Source organism: Apodemus sylvaticus, chromosome 16 (assembly GCF_947179515.1).
Source record: "Apodemus sylvaticus chromosome 16, mApoSyl1.1, whole genome shotgun sequence".
Taxonomy (NCBI): domain Eukaryota; kingdom Metazoa; phylum Chordata; class Mammalia; order Rodentia; family Muridae; genus Apodemus; species Apodemus sylvaticus.
This window is the reverse complement of record NC_067487.1, coordinates 9888480-9911373: the sequence shown is the minus strand read 5'-3', so window position 1 is coordinate 9911373 and position 22894 is coordinate 9888480. Positions and strand designations below refer to the sequence as shown.

The following is a 22894-nucleotide window of genomic DNA, read 5'->3' as shown; positions in this document are numbered from 1 at the left end:
ATGTTCACGAAATAGAATCTTGTAAATGTGAGAAGTCAGTAGAAGGCCTAGACCTTTTGGGGAACAGAATTTAGCATTATAAAATGTAGCAGCACACCAAACCTCAACACAATCACATATGAGAAAACTTGCTATGCTCAGAAATTTTGTTCTATTGTTGCTGACTGTGCCCTTCACTGCAGCATTCAGGAGGAGGACAGACCAGTCATGGCCTCATTCTAAACAGACAAAACAATCAAGTGTCCAGGTGAATGTACTGCTTGACTCTAGTTTCAGTTGAGGAAGCTATTCTGCATCCATAGGTAAATACACTCCCTGGTAAAGAATTCAATAGGGAGTTTGCAGTCTTCTCTCTGAAACAGCTTCCTTTTGAATCATTATGCATCAGGGAAGTATGAACACTTTTCTGTTATGGGGTTTGTAACTTTGACTCAAGCATGAACTACACAGGAATAAACCTTCCCCAGAAGAGATGGGAATTCTCAATAATGCATGTTTCTAGTGTAACTTCTTTAGTATAGCGACCTCATTTGACAGTGCTATGAACATATTTCTGACACCTTTTATTCAAGAAGGAATTATCACTCCGTGTTCTGCTTAGGAGAAACAGCTTAGGATCAGCAGAGAGAACTTTAATAAGGAACATCAAAACCTAACACTGACAGAAATCCTATAGCGCAAAATGGACCAAGAGTCAGGACACTCGCCACTGTGATCCCAGGTGCACTGCCCCCTCCTCTTGGGAGAGATTCAGAGGAGGAAAGCAAGTGCTCAGAAAACACCTGATGGTTACTGGCTTTGAATTCTAAGTCTTTTGTCTTAAGCACCTGATATGATGCCTGACAGGCAGGGTCACCAAGGATGGTTTCAAAAGCATCTTAAATTAGCTTTTGCTTCCATATTTTTAAGAAAAGCAAGTCATGAAAGCATGGATTTCATGCTAGTAGGACCGTTTAAAACCACGGCGTTCTAGTAGAAATAACTAGAAAACCTGATAAACATCTGAGGTGTGAAAGGGTCGACTCACAGACTAACAACATCGCGTGTTGGGATCACATAACTTTAAGTGAGTCCAAATGCCCTGTGGCTGCCCATGTGCATAAAACCTTTTCTTCCCAACTTCACCTAATCACAGTTGGTTCAGGAATCCAGCGGGTGAACAAACCGGTTCTGTGGATCCTGGAAGTTCTTCGCGCTGACTTGTGGGAAATGTAGTCCCGACGACTGTGACGACATTAGGAGGCTGGCCGTTGGAATCAGACTTCCGCATTTGATTTTCAAACTTAGCTTCTCCCCAAAGTTAGGCGACTGTCCTGTTGAGCGCTGCGTTTGGATCTCTGACATGGAGGTTAGTGCAGGGAACTGCGCAATCTTGCAGATCTGAGGGACCGTGCAGGGCGGCGTATCGGGCGCGGAAGGAGCTGATTTGAGCTTGCGTGACAGGGGAAGCTGCTGACCTGGAGGTGTTGTGCTGACCTAGACTGGGGAAGAAGGTTGGAAACAACAGGAAGGCAAGCACAGGCTGGGTCTGCTGACTCCTGTGCCTGAGATGCTGACGGGAGCTCACTCATCTTTACTGGGGAAATGTGCTCTGCCTAGCTGACCCGTGCTCACGTGGCTGTAGTCGGATTCTCAGGACATACAGAACACACGGATATCTAGCGCCCTCTATGTGTCCTATCGAGTTCTTGAGTTTGAGCTCGCAAATCTTACTAAAGTTCCGAAGGCCAGGGTGATTGTTGTATGGGCTGTTCCTTTTCCTTTGGAATGAATCGTTAGATTTATGGATGCCTCGAGTTGAATAAGAATTCTGAATTTACAATCCTGTACCCGAATCATCACAATACATGGCTATATAGCTACAGATTAATCTTGTAACTGGTATGAACCTGTGCTTGCACAATCCAAATAATTATGAATTTTGCCCTTCTGCTTAAAAATCATTAGAGAATAATACCTCAACAAATGTTAGTATGTGTTCTGTCCAAAACTTAGACTCCTTTTCAGATATGAGAAGTGACTTGGTGTGATGAGAGAAATGGAACTCATGATCTCTGGGAGGGGGTGGAATGTCTCTGGAAGGGAAGGGAGAAGGTCCTCCTCTGTTCACGTGATTTTCTTCTCTGTTCACATTGTCAGCAATGTCTAAATTCCCTTATGTGGACTCTGCCCCTGTAACTGGGATCCAGCGTCACTGTTGCTCCCTGAACATTTCCAGAAAGATTTCCCCATGTTTTTGAGAGGTTGTAAGAAAAATTCGAAAAGCTCTGGCACACTTGGGGTTTTATGATTTTGACATAGGTACCTATCCATGCAAAATGCTCAGTTCTCCTCTTAAAGAGTTAAGAGAGTTTAGTCCAAAGCCTTTTGAGTGGTCATTATCTGAGAGTACAGATTTAGTTTAATCTAAAGTCTGTGCTTCAACACAAGGTAGTTTCGTGGTTTTACAGAGCCAAGAATGTCATTATCCAAGGAAAATTTGAAATACATTGGTGTGTGTCTCATAGAGTCATCAGAGATATTCTATTCACCTCAGACACCATCTGATGAGAGTTTAGCTTTTGGACTGATGGAAGCTCATGCTCTGCAGTCAGGGGTTCTGAGAGGTTTTTATCTGTTGTCACAAGCTGTGTGGTCCACTACACAGTGAGGCAAGGACTGTTCTGAAGGGAAAACCAGCCCAAGGCAAGACAGCTACCCCTGAACCTTCAAAATTCCGGACTCTGCCCCTCAATGATCTTCCACGAGGGCCATCAGTCTCTGAGCACACAGACTGTTTCCCAGAGTGCTTCATTCACAGCCAGACACAGGTGTTTTTGTTTTTCTTTTCTCGGGATTTCTCCTCCACAGCCCCTCCCCCGTCTCAGGAGATCTTGCTTATACTGTCTCTTTTCAATCCAAGCGTCAGTGAGCCGGAGCCTGGCTTATGGCTTTCAGGTCTGCTTTCAGGAAGCCTGGGCTTCAGACCACTTTGTCCTATCTAACGGGATTTTCTGTTGTACATAGACCTGGTCTTGTATTTTGATGCTAATTCCGCTCCTGGTTGGTGCTACAGGGGTTAATCACAGATACAAGTGCTTTGTGAACCTTCTCCCCACCTTAACTTTTCAAATGCAGGTTAGAGCAGTAGGAGGGAAGTATAGGCCTAGATTGGGCAGTCGGAGGGAAGGTGGAACTGAAAAGTTTTGGGGATAAAAGGGACAGAGGAGGTGGGAGGACAATGGAGAGGAGCCTGTGGCTTGGAGAATCCACAAGTCCTATGGGCTCTCAGATGGGAACAGAGCAGTGTAGTGGTAGAACTGCCCAATCTAGGCGTGCAGCTTGTATTCCAATCAGGTGAGTTGTGATTTCACTAACTGGGTCTTTTTGGGTTGGAGATTTACCGGAACAATTTTCAACGAGTTTCTAACCATATCTAGAATAATAGACTTTTCCTACTTAATGTTGCTAACCTGTGGGAAAAACATAACAGTATATGAAGTTGGAATCACATGCTGCCTTGTACATCAAAGCAAGTTCCTTACAATGTAGAGAGGGTACAGCAGTGTGCTCATATATGATTTACAGGCACCAAATATTCATATATATATTTTAAATTAAAGTCTTATGATAGAAAAGTGAACTTAGGCCTATTCTATGACTCATTTCTGTCAGCTCTGCTTTTTGGGGAAGAGTCAGGAATCCTGGGGTTCAAAATCATCCTCTCCTTTATAGCCACCTCATTGTGAGCCTAGGCTACTTGAGACCCATGGTTTAAAAATTCTTAAAACATGGGTTTTTTCCCACATAGTAGTTACTTCTGGTTGGTCACAGTTCTGAGCACCAGTGACCTGACAGAAATCCATCCAATTGACATCTTCTAATTGTGAAAATTTAAAAATGTGCTTTAAGAAGTTCTATCGAATATATTTGAAATCTTAAATCCAAATTTTCACTAGCATCCTTCTGTTAATGACTAGTGTTGGGGATTAGAATTTTGTTTCCATTTACTGTGTGGGGAAGGATTCCCCCTTTTGCCTGCCTTGACTCTTCCTCTGTATTTATGGGAATGTTAATTATCTTTGCATATCTTCTCTATTATTTTGTGACATGACCTCATGCCAGTTTCTTCTGATTTTACATGAATTTTCCAGAAGAGCATTCTGGCTCTACTGATGGAAAATGACAGCCACATCTACCACTGTTCTTCACAGGTGGTATCCCCACCATCCAGGCAGTAAACTGTCAAGGGGGGATTCCTTCCTCTCCCTCAGGGAGGAGTCCGGTCTCCTGTGCTGTGCAGTCCTGCCCTTTTCCTCACAGGCTCTTTTCATTTCATCCTAATGTTACTGTGAGTAACGGTATGAATGAAGGACTTACTGATTCTAACAGGCTGACTACGTTGGTCTTGAGTGGAGCCCGTGTCCTCTCCTCGTCCTACAATACTTCCACCACCTCTTCTACGAGATTCCCCCAGCTCCTTCTGATATTTGGCTGTGGGTTGCTGCATCTGTTTCAGTCAGATGCTGGGTTGATCCTCTCAGGGGACATTTAACCGAAGCTCCTATCTGCAACACTAACAGAGTATTATTAATTGTATTGGGCATTGGTTTTTGCCTGTGGAAAGGGTCTCAAGTTGGGTTAATCAAGGGTTGGCCATTCCCTCAGTCTCTGCTCCTTCTTTCACACACACACACACACACACACACACACACACACTTCTTGTAGGTAGGGTAAACTTTGGGTCAAACTTTTTGTCCTTGGATCCATGACCTTATCTCTCCAATGGGGTCCTGCCTGACTACAGGAAGAAGCCACATCAGGCTCCATGTTCCCCACTGCTAGAAACTCAGCTAGAGTTACCCTCATAGACTCCTTGAAGCCTCTTGCATCCCTGGGCTCAGACCTGTCCCAGAGACTCCCTCCCCCTACCCTCTCCCAGGCTCTCTATGCCTGATCCCCCACCACCACCCATGCCCCACCATCACCCATGCCCCACCACCCATGCCCCACCATCACCCATGCCCCACCACCCATGCCCCACCACCACCCATGCCCCACCACCACCCATGCCCCACCACCCATGCCCCACCACCACCCATGCCCCACCACCACCCATACCCCTTCCTATCCCCTTCCCGACCCATCTCCTTCCTTCTATCCTCTCCTGATGACTCTTTTATTTCCCCTTCTGAGTGAGATCCAAGCATCCTCCCTTGGGCCCTCCTTGTTATTTAACTTCTTTAAGTCTCTGGATTATACCTTGGTTAAGTAATCCTGTACTTTATGGCTAATATTCACTTATAAGTAAGTACATATCATGCATGTCCTTTAGGGACTGGGTTACCTAGCTCAGGATGATGTTTTCTAGTTCCATTTGCTTGTAAATTTCATGATGTACTTGTTTGTAATAGCTGAGTAGTATTCCATTTGTCCACTGTGGTATGTCTGGATTGTTTGCAGTTCCTGGCTATTGGGAATAAAGCTGCTATGAATGAAGTCGAGCAAGGGTCCTTGCAGTATGCTGGAAGATCTTTTGGGTATATTACGCCCAGTAATGGTATAGCTGGGTCTTGAGGCAAAACTATTCCCAATTATCTGAGAAGTGCCCAATTGGCTTGTGGTTGTGTGTTAGCAATCCCACCAGCAATGGAGGAGTGTTCTCCTTGATCCACATCCTTGCCAGCATGTGCCTTCCCTTGAATTTTTGATCTTTGTCATTCTGATGGGTGTAAGAGAGAATCTCAGAGTCACTTGATTTGTGTTTCCCTAATGACTAAGGCTGTTGAACCTTTTAAAAGTGTTATCTAGCCATTAGAAATTCCTCTGTTGAGAATTCTCTGTTTAGCCCTGTACCCCATTTTTAACTGGGTTATTTGGTTTATTGATGTCTAACTTCCTGCATTCTTTACATATTTTGGATATCAGCCCTCAGTGGAGTGTGATATTTTTGCCCATTCTTCAGGCTGCCGGTTTTTATCCTATTGACTGTGTCCTTTACCTTTCTAAAACTATTCAGTTTCACAAAGTCCCATTTGTTAATTGCTGATCTTTGTGCCTGAGCCGTTGGTGTTCTTTTTGTTGTTTTTGTTTTTGTTTTTTTCCGAGACAGGGTTTCTCTGTGTAGCCCTGGCTGTCCTGGAACTCACTTTGTAGACCAGGCTGGCCTCGACCTCAGAAATCCACCTACCTCTGCCTCCCAAGCTCTGGGATTAAAGGTGTACACTACCTTTGATGTTCTGTTCAGGAAGTTATCTCCTGTACAAAGGTGTTCAAGGCTACTCCATACTTTCTCTTCTATTAGATTTAGTATATCTGGTTTTATGTTGAGATATTTGATCCACTGGGTGATAAATATGAATCGCTTTGCATTCTTCTACATACAGATATGCAGTTAACCAGCACCATTCTTTGAAGATACTTACTTTTTTCCAGTGTATGATTTGGGGTTCTTTGTCAAAAATCAAGTATCCATAGGTGTATAGGATTATTTCTGGCTTGTTTTGATTCAATTGATCAACATGTCTGTTTCTAAACCAATACCATGCAGTTTTTATTACTATTGCTCTGTAGTATACCATGAAATCAGGAATGGTGATATTTCTAGAAGTTCTTTTATTGTACAAGTTTGTTTTAGCTATCCAGGGATTTTTTGTTTTATCATATGAAGTTGAGAAAGGTTCCTTCAAGGTTTATAAAGAATTGTGTTGGAATTTTGATGGGAAGTGCATTGAATCTGCAGATTGCTTTTGATAAAGTGGCCATTTTTTCCTATGTTAATCCTACTTATACATGAGTATGGGAGATCTTTCATCTTTTGATATCTTCTTCAAATTCTTTCTTTAGGGTCCTGAAGTTCTTGTCATACAGGTCTTTCACTTGCTTGGTTACAATTACCAAGATATTTTGTATTATTTGTGGTTATCATTAAGGTTGTTGCTTCCCTGGGAAACATTCTCAATTACCCAGTTCTTCTTCAGTCCATTTATTGTTTGTAAAAAGAGGCCTACTGATTTTTTTTTAATCTATTTTGAATCAAGACAGTTTGCTGAAGGTGTTTTTCAGCTGTTGAAGTTCTCTGGTAGAGGTTTTGTGGTCACTTATGTACACTACCATATTATCTGCAAATAGCCATATTTGACTTTTTCTTTTCCAAATTGTATACCTTTGATCTCCATTAGTTGTCGTATTGCTCTGGCTAGAACTGCAAGTATTATATTGAAGAGATGTGGAGGGAAAGAACAACCTTGTTTTCTCCCTGATTTTAGTGGGATTGCTTTAAATTTCTTTCCATTTTTTTGATGTTGTCTATTGGCCTACTGTGTATTGCTTTTATTATGTTTACATGTGTGCCCTGTATCCCTGATCTCTCCAAGACTTTTAACATGAAGGGATTTTGGATTTTATTCAAATAGTTTTTCAGCATCTAAGGAGATGGTCATGTCATTTTTGGTTTTCTCAGTTTATTTACATGTTGTATTAAATTGATGGATTTTCATATACTGACCAACCCCTGCATTCTTGGGATGAAGACTAAAGACTACATGATCATGGTGGATGATATTTTTGATATATTCTTGGATTTAATTTGTGAATATTTTAGCAATTATTTTTCATTAATATTAATAAGGAAAAGTGGTGTTAATATTCTTTCTTTGTTGAGTCTTTGTGTTGTTTAGGCATCAGGATGACTACTGCTGGATTTGTCCAGAGTTGCTGCAAGCTGATAGCGAGTCAGGATAAGAACTCCAAGGTTCCTTTTAAAATCTATATACATACATACATACATACATACATACATACATACATATTTATATATGTACATGTATCTATCCTCCTTGTGACTCCATCTGGGCACAGAATTTGTTTTAGTTTGAAAACTTTTTATTACAATTTCAATCTCCCCATTCTTTTGAATCCATTTAGGTTGTTAATTTATTCCTCATTAATTTTTTATTTATGTATAAAACATACATAGGAATGAAAATGAACTCATAAGAAAACTAAACCTCTGAGACCTGTTGAAGGCAATCCTGTAGGTGAAGACTGTAGCCCTGACTATGTGAAGCTATGAGAAAGACCCCAGAGAAATGATACATTGAAGAAATTTGGGAAAAACAGAAACAAATGTAATTCTAATCCTGTCAATGGAAAATAATTTTAAAAAGACTGAGAAGAAAAATTATTGAAACTAAGTCAAAGAAAAAGATTCAAATGATCAACAAATTCAATCAGGTTCATTAAGAAAATAAACAAGATTGAGGGACACTTGATCCAGCTAACCAACAGAAACAGGACCCAAATGATCACATTCAGAAATGAACAAGGAGATAATTACAATAGATACAAAAAAAATTCAGACTGTCCTAGGGGGATATTTTAAAAATTTGTCTGGTTTAATTGGAAAATCTAAAAGATATCACTCATATCTCCTTGTTGTAGACCACATAAAGATATATTTGTTTCTTGATCATTCTCCTGGCCTGTGTCTTTTGAATGGAGAACTGTGGACGGGCATCATTTCTTCTGGTATGTGAGTGTTAATTATCAGTATGTTCATCATTTACAGTGTTGTTTGTGTTCTCAGTGGACCTTTGTGGTTTTGTAATTTTGGCTTCTGATTCCTTTCCACAGTGTCTTATCTATTTTATTCTCATCTCTCTCTTCAGCCTAAAATGGTGGTTTCTGTATTTTCTTTATGTTTGGTTTGTAAAATATAATTGTTTAATGCTCTTTATTTTATGGATGGGTTTTCCATCTTTTTCAATCACTGCAGACAGTTGTGCGATGTGCAGTACCTTAAATTGGATGTCATTGTCTTTGAGGAGTTGGAATGATTACTTCAGGCTCTTCTGGCTTTCAAAGTTCCATATAGGAATTGACTGATATCCTAGGAAATATGTTCTTCCCCTTGCAGATTTCAGTATGCCATGAGGAATTTATTTTCTGATCTTGTCCAATTAAGTGTTATATGTGCTTTTCATGGGTGTGCCTTTCTTAGTTTGGGGAAGATTTCTTTTATGACCGTCTTGAGATAATATCTGTGTAGTGGTAATTTAGATACCCTCACACACACACACACACACACACACACACACACACGGGCCAGTTAATTTCCCTATGCCTTGGCTAGCTCAATGGTTGGGCAGTTCTAACCCTGTATATATTTGCCTCTGGAGTTTCTGATTTAACACATTCTAATTCCATATTTTATCTTTGCTGTCCAGTTACCTTCTGGGCAGCTGCCCCCATGGGGCTGCTTACCCCTTCCACCTATATTTTGGATGGTTTTTCTTCCATAGCTCCTAAATCTGATTGCTCTGCCTCTGAGTCATGAGGAATCTGCCCTGTCTCTCTTTCCTATCTGTCCCAAGCCCGGGAATCCTAAAAGTCCCTCCTCTGTCTGCCCTGCCAAGCTAGTATCTGCTGGCATCTTCATTTACCAATCAGAACCAACTGGGGCAGGGTCCTTCATCGCCTCATGAGCAAACAATTGTGTAAGCTGTTTGGGGGACCAAAATTAGCATTAGAATACAATCAGCATTAGGGTAAACCTACTTCTTCTGAGTTGCCTAGAATTTTCACCTTGTCTAACATTTCCTGCATATTTTCTTCCTACAGAATTTTTTCATTTATTTCATATACTTAGCTTATTTTATCTAGATCATCTATTTTATTTGTAAATACTTATGTGCTATCTTCTGCTAATTTATTCTATTGTAATTTTTTTCTTTTTATGATTTCATTTAGGATTATTCAGATTTTTGGATTGTTGTTAATAGAGTCCTGTTCAGTGTTTCTCTTTGTTGAATTCTAGTTTCAAATCCTAGATTGTGTTGTCATTTCCATCATTCTAAAGTTTCTTGAGCATCAAATAAGCATTTATTCTCTCAGTTCATTATCTTTAATGGCACTGAGATGCTTCTTCCTGACTTTTTGAAATGTGTTGTAGTCTTTAATGAAGGCTATAACTGTACTCCTAAAGTCTGTGTCCTGGTGTTCATCTAAATATATAATGTATAATGGCAAATGTTTCTATCTTGTATGATGGTGGGGGGAAAGCCAGCAAGATCTTTTACATTATTTATTTTTTTATGCGATCTGACCATATGGTTTTCAGGAGAAAATGCAGGCATGACCTAGCAATCAGCCTACTTGCAGCAAACTTAATGTTGTTTTGTTTGTTTTGTGTTTCTGACATCATTGCAGCTTCCTTTATTCTTTCCAGTTATAAAAGAGCTCTATTTTATTTTAACCCAAATACATTATTTTTCCATTATTCTCCTCTTCTATATTTCAGAGGTCATCTTAATGTGGTTGGATATGGACTTCTTTCATTTGAATGAACCTTAATTAAGTCATAAAAGTAAAATAATCAGGGAATTCATCAATAAATCAGTAAAATAACCCATGGTTAATTTTGGACACTATTCCGTGTCCTTAAAGGATGCAGTATGGCCATTTTTGACAGTATGGATGATGTTAGATTTGTGAGCACAGAACAAAGAGAAGAAGAGCACGAAAGAGGCTGAGAACAACAGCTGGGACTGTTCATTAGTACACACTGAGAGAGCTACCAACTCTCCCGGAAGTGTGGGAGTAGGGCTTGTGTGAGGAGAGAAGCCTGGCTTGGACCTCTTAGAGCAACAGGTGAGAGGCTTAGAAATGAGGAAGTTGATGCTGCCCTAGGACCCCCCTGCAGATCTGCAGTCTCTCCTTCCTGGTGTTGTTTCCTTAGGCAAGACAGATTATTTTGAGAGACAGGTGGTCCCCAAAAACATCACTCCCTGGGTTGTAGCAGACAAGGAAGGTCAGCTTTATTCACATAGGAATCCTATTTTTTAGAAGTATGAAATCTAACCAAGTCAGTCACATGTTTAAAGTAAAGGTTATAAATCAAGTAAGATATACAACTTTTATCCCATTGGTCAGCAATCTCATGAAGAGGAAACCTGGAGGAATATTGATTAATAGTTATTCTTCATTTAGATAAGATGGAGGAATGCTGGGGTACTGACACTGTCCTAAAGCCAAGGGATTTAAGATCTCAGATGGCAAAGTGTGAGATGGGTGGACCAGAGGCTTAAAGAAGAGAAAAGTAAGAGCTGGGAACAGGATAGCTTGTATAAACAGTTGACACAAAGGCGAGAAAGTTTATTAAAAAGTGCAGCATGCAATATTGTATTGGTAGATGAAAAATGGCCAACTTCACCAGAGACCTAAATCATACAATAGGCAATAAGAACACAGGATACCTCAGAAACATCTGCCCTAGGGCAGATAACCCCAACTGCAGGAGAAATATTGGATCCCCCTGTAACTGCAACAACGACTCCTTCATGGCACTGTGTCTTCTGTAGGATTTGCCTGGCCAAGTCCACTACTGGATGAAGACAGAACTAAAGTTCCCATTGTCCTTTCTTGGGACCCCTGATACACTGTTGATCAGTCTGATACAGCTTATACACTGGTATAAGCCCCCACAGTGACTAAACCTTGTGGTACTGAAAGGATGAGAAATACAGCCTAACTCTCAAATGACCCCAAGAAATCAGAAGTTTAAAAATGCTATCTCACTCCAGAGGAGCCCTAGCTCCAGCCTCCTAAGAAGCCCTAAATACCTCAAATTCCAGACCCCGCTCTCCGCTGGCAAATAGGTAAAAGGTCACATTTCTTGTTGTTCCAGAGCCTGTTCCCTGTATGGAACTAGGTGAAAGGGCGTAAGACAGGCCCTTGAGTTTGTGATCCTGGCCTAGTAAGATAACAGGAAATGAGCTAACTAACTGCTTATCTGGCTTCTGTAAACTACTTGCGCCATAGAAGGAAGGCCCTTTTGACCTATCTTAACTACAATCTGTCACTCCCCACCTAGGAGCCCGCGCAAAAGTGGACCTCCGAGACTATAAGAAACTGATTGGTCCATGGAGCACGGGCTTAGATGATTTAAAATGACTGGCCTAGAAACTATGGAGTAGTACAAATCGATTGGCCCACACCTCGGGCGCGGGCTCTTGATGCTAAGGAATGATTGGTTTGCAATGCGCTGACTTTGTTGTAAACTCTATAAAAGCTGTCCCGATTCTGTACTCGGGATCTGCAGTCCTCTTCTGCACTAGGGGTCTGCAGTCCTCTACCCCTGCATGGTGTACGACTGTGGGCCCCAGCACACTTGGAATAAAAATCCTCTTGCCATTTGCATCGTGAGTGATTTGGGGTGTCTCCTTTCCTGAGCTGGAGCATGGGGGTCCTCACTTTGAGGGTCTTTCAGTACATTTTCTAATTATGTGTTTAGTATAATTTGATTCCATTTACCTACAAATTCATTAATTGTTGTACGCATTGGGTACTCAGACTCTTGACCCTTTGTGCAGTGTCATTTGGATCTCTCTGTATATGTTCAAGAAGCCAGGTCTTCTCAGATACATCATACAATATATGTGGATCTTCATTGTATTTGTCATTTGTGATTGTGCATATTTGGGTTGAGAAGTCTTTCACCATCATCAAGCTCTCTAATGTAAAGAATATACTTAATGTGTGCTGTATTATAAAACAATGATGGGACACTTAAGCTCCATTTTTTTCCAAGATTTAACTATTTGTTTATTTTTATTGTGCTAGCTAGAGTGTTGTGCACTTGAAACAAACTATAGTTATGTGGGTATCGGAAATGTCAATTTAGGAAACACTCTGTAAGATCAGTCTGTGTGCCAGCCTGTAAAGCATTTTCCTAGTGACCGATGGAGTATGACACATACTGATGTGCAAAGTGCTAACTCTGAGATGGTAGCCTTGGATTCTATAAAGAAGCAGGCTGAGGAAGCAAGCCATTTATAGAAAGCCTATGAGCTGAACCCCTCCATTATCTCTAATCATCTCCTGCCTCGAGGTTCCTGTCCTGTATAAATCCCTGTCCTGACCGCCTTCAATAATGAACTGTGCTGTGCTGTGGAAGTGTAAGCCTAATAAACCCTTTCCTCGACAATCTGATTTTTGATCATGGAGTTTCATGGCAAGAATAGAAGATCTACCTAAGGCATATCTGTATTTGTATTTTTTTTAACCTTTCATGTCTAAGAGATTGTCTGATCCTCTCTAACTGGAGTTATAGAGATTTGGGAGCAGCCATGTGGCATCTAGGAGTAAAACCTTCCTTTGGAAGAGTAGTCATTGCTCTTAACTACTGAACCATCTGTCTCACCCCAACATACTGTTTGTAGTTTCCTTTGTTCTCCATTTTATGGTTCTTATATGCATTATACCACAGGAGTTTCTAGGATCTTCTGTGATCCACTTCACTTAGAGATGAGTCCTGCATTGCAAACATTACCACATCAAGAGTATTTTAGGATTCTTCCTTACCTGTATCTGAAGCACTTCCAGGTCTCCTCTCACTTAGGGTCACCGTTAGATTTATATGCAGATACACATGATGCCTCTTTGTATTTGTTGCTACTGGTGGTATATTTAGCATAATATATAAATTAATTGGATTATGTCTTTCCAAGTATAGTTTCCAAAGGAATGAAACTCAGACTGTGATCAATTTATTTAGCTTTTGCTCAATTACTGGGGAATTGCTCCTAATCTATTTTTCTAAAGTTAGACTGGCTACTTCCACATCTGTGCTCCCCAAATTCTTGCTTTTTGAGTCTTTCCAAATTATTTTTGTTCCAATAATCTGCCTGGGACAGAGGTGGAGGCATTTCACTTGGGCATTGCCACTGATCTGTCATGACTACTCAAGTCCTGTCCTCACATCTTTCCTTCCTGTCCCTATTTCTCTTTCTCCTTGTTGTTGACCTTACTTGTAACCCCTGGTCCAGTCATCGAAGCCCTGCCTACCTCTATCCTCCCCATAATTGGCTGTTGCTACTTTTATTTAAGAAGTATTTTAAATTGGGGAGCCAGTTTTACACAAAAATTGCTGGTGAACTCATGGTAATTCACTTGTCTTGGGGCAGCCAGATATCTGGGTACACAGTTTAGCATTTGAATACATGGAAGCACCACACCAACCCCAAACATTGATGTCTGATATTTATTCTTTTTTTTTTTTAATTTTTTTTTAGGATATGTTGTCCTTCTGGGATGTGGTAATATATTTCTCTGCAGAGGAGTGGGAATACCTGGGTCCTGCTCAGTGGAAATTATACAGGGATGTGACATTGGAGAATTACAACAACCTTGTGTTTCTAGGTGAGGATACCTCCTATGATGAATGTTTAATTAATTGTAAGCATAAATGTTACTCCCTACGTACAGTATCTCCTAGGAACTTCTAGATCCATCAATGAGGTCCATAGGGCTACTTTTAAGGAAAATTTAAATTATTCATATAGCTTTAAACTATTTCTTCTTGTGTTTATACCACCCCCTTAAGTGCACCATTTGTCTTAGAATATAAGTGGTATACCTTAAAGAGAACATCACACATTTCAGTTGTAAAAGTTCTGCTTGTAACCAAGGGGTGTGGAGCTCAGGACCTGCAATTTCCAAGTTCCTTCTCAGCCTTCTGATGTGCCCATCAGAAAACACATAACAACTACTCTTCTATACTCCTTTATTATATCTTCTCATTCCTTATACACACAGCCCTGGAGGGACATTTTATTTCTTACATGACCACAGTAACAATGTTGTTCCTTTTTTCCACAAACAGGTCTTGCTTCCTCTAGGCCATACCTGGTCACATTTCTAGAGCAAACACAAGAACCTTCAGATGTGAAGAGTCAAGGGGCCATCACTGTGTACCCAGGTATGTCATAGGGAGGGTGTCAGAGAACAGAGTGGGAAACTCTAAGATCTAACAGAAATCCATTGAGACATAATATTCTGGTATAAATCATCTATTTTCTAATTAAATCAATTTTTTTAACTTATTCACCGCATATCTGGCTCATTGCCCCCTTTGTGGTCACTCCTGCTCACAATTCTTCCTTTGTCTCCCATCCTCTTCTGCTCTAAGCTGGTGGGCACCTTCCTGTCCCCCTTTACCCCCTCAAGCCTGGCACTTGAACACTCTGTAATGCTAAGTGCTTTCTCTCCTACTGAGCCCAGTCATGGCAGCCAAGCTAGTAGAACTTCTTTCTCATACAGGCAACAGCTTTTGGGATAGCCTCCTTTCCAACTGTTCAGGACCCACATGATGACCAAGCTGCACATCTGCTACATGTGAGCAGGGATACCGGGGTCCCACCCATGTATGTGCCTGTTTTATTGGTTCAGACTCAGAGCTCCAGGGACCTAGGTTAGTTGACTCTGTTGGTCTTCCTGTGGAGTTCCTTTTTCCTTTGGGTCCCACAATCTCTCCTCCTCTTCTTCTATAGGAGTCCCCAATTTCCATCCACTGTTTGGCTCTGGCTGTCTGTATCTGTCTGAGTCAGATGCTAGGTGGAGCCTCTCAGAGGACCACATGCTCATTCGCTTTTAAAAATCTAATTTTCTGTCTTTTTCTGTCAAAGAAGGACATGATCTAACATTTAGAATGCTTTGAGTCTCATTAGTTTTGTTTTCTTCTACCATGAGATTAACCCGGCTTTCCCATGACAGTCAAAGCTCTGTCATTTCTATGTAATCTTTAACTTGAATATTTATTTTTTTATAAGGTATATGTACATGCATTTTTAAAAGTGATGAGTTATCTCAGCTAGCTCCCAAATGACTGAGACAGAGACTTTAAGATTTATTTGGAATGCTTTACAACACAATTACTGGACATTAATGATTGATTCTAATCCTCTAAGGTAATCTGGCTAGCTCCCAGGCAAAGTACCCATGATACTGGCATTTTAGCACTGATCTGGCTTTCTGAACTTCAGGGGACTTTCCATGATGTCTGTCTGAACCCCTTCCTTATAGCGAATCCCCCTGTCCCCTGTTCTTCCTTGAGATAGCAGTAGTTCAGCATATTCTTTCTTCAGCCCAGCCATTGGCTGATCAGCGTTTATTGACAAGTTAGCATAAATGGGGAACAATGTTTATACAAACTTAAGATGGAAGATTCTAAGGATCCACTACAATACCATGTCTGGATGGCACAAACATATAGGGCCAGAAAATCAATCATTTGTTTAATACATGTATGATCTTCACAAAATGCACAAAACCATTGTGCCTAAAGAAGTACATAAAACTTTTATTCTTGAATCTTTATTTAATGTTATTAAAGAAATTCTTCAATTCCTGTTCAAAATTTCTAAAACAAAACTCTATACTTAGACTTTAGATATAATATATACATATATAATATATAAATATTGTGTTTTCAGGTGTTTTCCAAATTAGACTAATTTATATTGTTTTTCAGTATCTCTTTAAGGAGCTGATTTTCATTTGAATAATGCCAGTATGGGTTCCCTTAGAGGATATTACGCTTTCATTCATATTTGATTTTGTTTACTATTCTATTCTTTCCTTGTTCTATGTTGTCATCCTCTTCTTACTTCAAGAAAGTCTACATGATTTTATAGTTATTCTGTATTTTAAATTGTACTTCACTGAATACAGGTACAGAAAATTGAATGTAGCTTCTCATTAATACAGACAAATGCAAGTATGAGTAAATGTTGGTTTTTTAAGAACTATCACTATAAATATACAGATATTTGCTCTGAGTTCATTTCTCAACTCGTACTCACCAGGGGGAAGATGCTATATATGCAAAGAATGTGGCGATATCTTTGAGGAGAGAAAGCTATTTCAAAATCATCGGATGATTCATTCTGGACTGAAGCCCTACAAGTGTGAAGAGTGTGGCAAGTCCTTCCGTTATCCATCATTACTTTCTGAACACAAAAGAATTCATACAGGAGAGAAACCCTACAAGTGTGAAATATGTAACAAAGCCTTCTATGGTGCATCAAAACTTTTTCAACATAAGCTAATGCACACAAAAGAAAAACTCTACAAGTGTGAAGTGTGTGGCAAGGCTTTCCTTTACTCATCGAGACTTTTGAGCCATAAGTTAATTCATACAGGAGAGAAGCCATACAAGTGTGAAGAGTGTGGGAAGGCCTTCCACACTTCACCATCACTTTATCAGCACATGGGAATTCATACAGGAGAGAAACCCTGCAAGTGTGATGTATGTGGCAAGGCCTTCCGCTTTCCATCACTACTTTTAAAACACAAGATAAGTCATACAGACCAAAAACCCTACAAGTGCAAAATATGTGGAGATTTCCTCCGCTCTCAATCATCACTTCATGAACACAAGTTAATGCATAAAGGAGAGAAACCCTATAAGTGTGAAGTATGTGGCAAGGCCTTTGAATATCCATCAAGACTTTCAAAACATAAGAAAATTCATACAAGGGAAACACCATAAAATTGTGACATATGTGTCAAGGCCTTCCATTATCCATGATTACTTTCAAAACACAAGATAATTCATACATAACAAAAACCCTACCAGTGTGAAGTATGTGGAAAGGGCTTCTGCTCCACAACATCACTTTGTGTTCACAAGGGAACTCATACAGATGACAAACCCTACAAGTGTGAAGTGTGTGGCAAGACCTTCCACTATCCATCCATACTTTCTAAACACAAAATCATTCATACAGGAGAGAATCCCTATGAGTGTGATTATGTCTCAAAGCCTTTGATTTTCCATCAGGACCTTACACACAAAAGAAAGTTCCTACAGAAGAGAAACCATACCATTGTGAAGTATGTGACAAGGCCAACCACTATCCATCGTTACTTTCTAAACATAAGATAATTCATACAGGAGAGAATCCCTACAGGTGTGAAGTGTGCAGCAAGGCCTTTAATTATCCATCAAGACTTCACAAAGATAAGAAAATTCATACACAATAGAAACCCTACAAATATTAAGTATTTGGCCTAGCCTTCTCTTGTAAATAATTACTTTCTGAAAATAAGAGAATCCATACAGGTGAGAATCCCTAAACTTGTGATGTATCAGTCAAGTCCTTTAGAACTTTCCAGATTCTTTCTTCTCATTTGATAACTCATTCTGGAGAGAAACCATACAAAATGAGGAATGTGGAAAAGCCTTTTTTACAAAATCATACCTGTATCTACTCAAATTAACTCACAATGTAGAGAATATTTGCAATTGAAAGGGACATGTCAAAATGCTCACCAAATTTGGGAGATCATCAGAGAATTCATTCTGCAAAGAAACCATACAAATGTAAAAAATGCAGCAAAGACACAGAATAATTCCTATTGGAGATGAACACTATACAGTTGAAGAATGTCGCAAACACTATTATTACCAGCCTTCTGGTCTCAAGCAACGTTAAAGAATTCATCTATGAGAGAAACCACACAAGTGTGAAGAATGTGCTAAGGTCTTTTGGACTTACAGAAAACTTGGGAAAACCTCATAATTCATACTAGACTGAAGTGGTACAAGTGTGAAAAATATTGTAAAACTTTTAATAAACCTTATTTTTTGTTTGTTTGATTTCTGATTAATGGTGTTTTCTTCTCATTTTTAATTTTTCCTTGAATACTTTCAGGAGGGCCAGCAAGATTATATTCACATTTAATATGTTTTTATCCAATGTTTTTCTTATTTCACAAAAAAATAAAATTTAATACTTATTGAAAATGAACATGCAATATGGAGCTTGGTATAGAAGAAACAATAAATTTTCTTTTGGTCATTTTTTTTTTCTAATTTGGATGTCCTTAGCTTAATTTTCTTTTTTTTTTTTATTAGATATTTTCTTTATTTACATTTCAAATGTTATCCCCCTTTCCTGGTTTCCCCTCTGAAAGCCCATTGCTCCCTCTCCCCCTGCTCATCAACCCACCCACTCCTGCTTCCCTGTCAGGTTATTCCCCTATGCTGGGGTACTAGGCCTTCTCAGGACCAAGGGATTCTCCTCCCTTTAATGTCCAACAAGGCCATCCTCTGGTACATGTGCATTTGGAGCCATGGTTCCCTACCATGTGTACTCTTTGGTTGGTAGTTTAGTCCCTGGGAGCTCTGGGGGTATTGACTGGTTCATGTTGTTCCTATAGGGCTGCAAGCTCCTTCAGCTTCTTTGGTCCTTTCTTTAGCTCCTCCATTGGGGACCTTGTGCTCAGTCCAATGGTTGTCTGGGAGCACCCGCCTCTATTTGTCAGGTACTGGCAGAACCTCTCAGGAGACAGCTATATCAGGCTCCTGTCAGCAAGCGCTTGTTGGCATCCACAATAGTGTCTTGGTTTGGTGACTGTATATGGGATGGATCCCCCAGGTGGGGCAGTCTCTGGATGGTCTTACCTTCAGTCTCTGCTCCACACTTTGTCTCTGTATCTCCTACCATGGGTATTTTGTTCCCCCTTCTAGGAAGGACCAAAGTCTTCCATACTTTGGTCTTTTCTTCTTCTTCTTCTTCTTCTTCTTCTTCTTCTTCTTCTTCTTCTTCTTCTTCTTCTTCTTCTTCTTCTTCTTCTTCTTCTTCTCCTCCTCCTCCTCCTCCTTCTCCTCCTTCTTCTCCTCCTTCTCTTCCTCCTCCTCCTCTTCCTCTTCCTCCTCCTCCTCCTTCTTCTTTTTGGTTTTTTGCTTTTTTGGATTTGGTTTTTTCAAGACAGGGTTTCTCTGTATAGCCCTGGCTGTCCTGGAACTCACTCTATAGACCAGGCTGGCCTCAAACTCAGAAATCTGCCTGCCTCTGCCTCCCAGAGTGCTGGGATTACAGGCGTGTGCCACCACCGCCCAGCTGGTCTTCCTTCTTGAGCTTCATTTGGTCTGTGAATTGCATCGTAGGTCTATGAATTGCATCGTATTCCAAGCTTCGGGGCTAATATCCATTTATCAGTGAGTGCATATCATGTGTGTTCTTTTGTGATTGGGTTAGTTCACTCAGGATAATATTTTTTCAGTTACATCCATTTGCCCAAGACTTTTATAAATACATTGGTTTTAATAGCTGAGTAGTATTCCATTGTGTAAATATACCATTTTCTGTATCCTTCTGTTGAGGGACATGTGTATTCTTTCCAGCTTCTGGAGTGGTATACCTGGGTCCTCCAGTAGTACTATGTCCAATTTTCTGAGGAACTACCAAACTGATTGCCGGAGTGGTTTTACCACCTTGTAAGCCCACCAGCAGTGGAGGAGTGTTCCTCGTTCTCCACATCCTAACCATTACCTGCTGTCACCTGAGTTTCTGATCGTAGCCATTCTAATTGGTATGAGGTAGAATCTCAGGGTTGTTTTGATTTGCATTTCCCCGATGGCTATGCATGTTGAACAATTCTTTAGGTGCTTCTCAGCCATTTGATATTCCTCAGTTGAAAATGCTTTGTTTAGCTCTGTACCTCAATTTTTAATAGGGTCATTTGTTTCTCTGGAGTCTAACTTCTGGAGTTCGTTGTATATATTGGACATTAGCTCTTTGTCAGATGTACAATTGGTAAAGATCTTTTTCCAATTTGTTGATTGCCATTTTGTCCTATTGACAATGTCCTCTGCCTTACAGAAACTTTGTAATGTTATGAGGTCCCATTTGTCAATTCTTGATCTTAGAGCATAAGCTATTGGTATTCCATTCAGGAAATTTTCCCCTGTGCCCATGTGCTTGAGGCTTTTCCCCAGTTTCTTTTCTGTTAGTTTTAGTGTGTCTGGTTTTCTGTGGAAGTCCTTGATCCACTTAGACTAGAGATTAGTACAAGGAGATATGAATGGATTGATTTGCATTCTTCTGCATGCTAGCCACCAGTTGAAACAGCACCATTTGTTAAAAAGGCTATGTTTTATCCACTGGATGGTTTTATCTCCTTTGTCAAAAATCAAGTGATCATAGGTGTGTGGGTTCATTTCTGGGTCTTCAGTTCTATTCCATGGATCTACCTGCCTGTCACTGTCCCAATACCATACAGAGTTTATTTTTTTTTAATCACTATTGCTAAGGCTTCTCGGCCTTTTGGCTAAGATCAAGTGTAAATCACTATTACTCTGTAATACTGCTTGAGATCCAGGACATTGATTCCCGCAGAAGTTCTTTTATTGTTTAGAATAGTTTTAGCTATCCTGTTTTTTTTTTTTTTTTTTGTTACTCCAGATGAATTTGAGAATTGCTCTTTCTAGCTTTATGAAGAATTGAGTTGGAATTTTGAAGGGATTGAATTGAATCTGTAGGTTGCTTTATATTAATCCAGCAATCTAAGAGCATGGGAGATCTTTCCATCTTCTGAGGTCTTCTTTGAAGGACTGATGGAGTTCTGCATTAAAAACTATGGTCCTATTTTTTTGTTTTGTTTTGTTTTGTTTTGTTTTTGTCGGGAGACTTTCAATTACTGCTTCGATTTCTTTACGGGTTATAGGACTCTTTAGATGGTATATCTGATCATGATTTAACATTGGTATTTGGTATCTGTCTAGAAAATTGTCCATTTCATCCAGATTTTCCACTTGTGTTGAGTAGAGGTGCATGATTTTTTTTTTATTTCCTCAGTTTTTGTTGCTATATCTCCCTTTTCACTTCGGATTTTGTTAATTTGAATACATTCTCTGTGCCCTCCTGTTAGTCTGGCTAAGGGGTTTATCTATCTTGTGGATTTTTCTCAAAGAACCAGATCCTGGTTTTGTTGGTTCTTTTTATAGTTCTTTTTGTTTCTACATGGTTGATTTCAGCCCTGAGTTTGATTATTTCCTGCTGTCTACTCCTCTTGGGTGTATTAGCTTCTCTTTGTTCTAGAGCTTTCAGGTAAGCTGTTAAGCTGCTAGTGTATGCTCTCTCCAGTTTCTTTTTGGAGGCACTCAGGGCTATGAGTTTTCCTCTTAGCACTGCTTTCCTTGTGTCCCATAAGGTTTGGGTACTGTACTGGCTGGTTTTGTGTGTCAACTTGACACAGACTGGAGTTATCACAGAGAAAGGAGCTTCAATTGAGGAAGTGCCTCCATGAGATCCAGCTGTGGGGCATTTTCTCAATTACTGATCAAGGGGGGAGGGCCCCTTGTGGGTGGTACCACCTTTGGGCTGGTTCTCTTGGGTTCTATAAGAGAGCAGGCTGAGCAAGCCAGGGGAAGCAAGCCAGTAAGAAACATCCTTCCATGGCCTCTGCATCAGCTCCTGCTTCCTGACCTTCTTGAGTTCCAGTCCTGACTTCCTTTAGCGATGAACTGCAATGTGGAAGTGTAAGCTCAATAGACCCTTTCCTCCCCAACTTGTTTCTTGGTCATGATGTTTGTGCAGGAATAGAAACCCTGACTAAAACAAATTGGTACCAGCATAGTGGGGTATTCCTGTGACAGCCTGACCATGTTTTGGGGAGGACTGTGGAAGGACTTTGGACCTTTGAGCTAGAAAAGCCATTAGAATATTAAGAGCTCGGTGGAAAGTTGTGTAGGAGCTTGGAAAACAATGTTAAGAACAGTGCAAAAGATGGAGGCCTGGCTTGTGAAATTTCAGAGGGAAGATTAAAAACTCTTACAGTGGCCATGTTTTGATTGTGATTATTCTGCGGTTTTGGTTAGCTGGGGCTGAAGAATCATCTGTGAGTAACAAGATACCAAAACCACTAAAGCAAACCTTTGTGTTACTGGAACTATTGATGCTGGTTAGCTGGAGCTAAGAAATTAGCGGTGATTAAGAGGAGACCAGCATCGCTGAGGTGAAATCTTCTGGGAAGTGTTTTCTGAGAGCACAGAGATTGTGTTCCAGAGATAGCCACATACTGTATTTTGTGCTGTGGCTGGACTTGGTACTGTGTAAGAGTCACCCAGATGGTACTGGTTTTTAAGGCATGAACGGGTCATGAAGAGCAGCTGAGGCTCTTGGCACAGTGAGAGGCTACAGAAGGCTATTGGTGAAGGTGCAGCCTCAGTTGCAATTGATGGCCCAGGACTTGAAGGGGTCTTGCATGGGAGCAGAGGCTTGTCACCATGAAGAGAGCCTATGAGAGGCTATTGGTGAAGCCTAATTACGGTGGAAGATAGCAGGGTTTT

The 22894-nt window shown here is 40.4% G+C and overlaps 1 pseudogene; it reads left to right on the top strand.

Moving 5' to 3' along the window:
- The first annotated feature begins 1231 nt into the window (after positions 1-1231).
- Positions 1232-18425, top strand: LOC127666495 (zinc finger protein 728-like; annotated as a pseudogene).
- The last annotated feature ends 4469 nt before the right edge of the window (positions 18426-22894 follow it).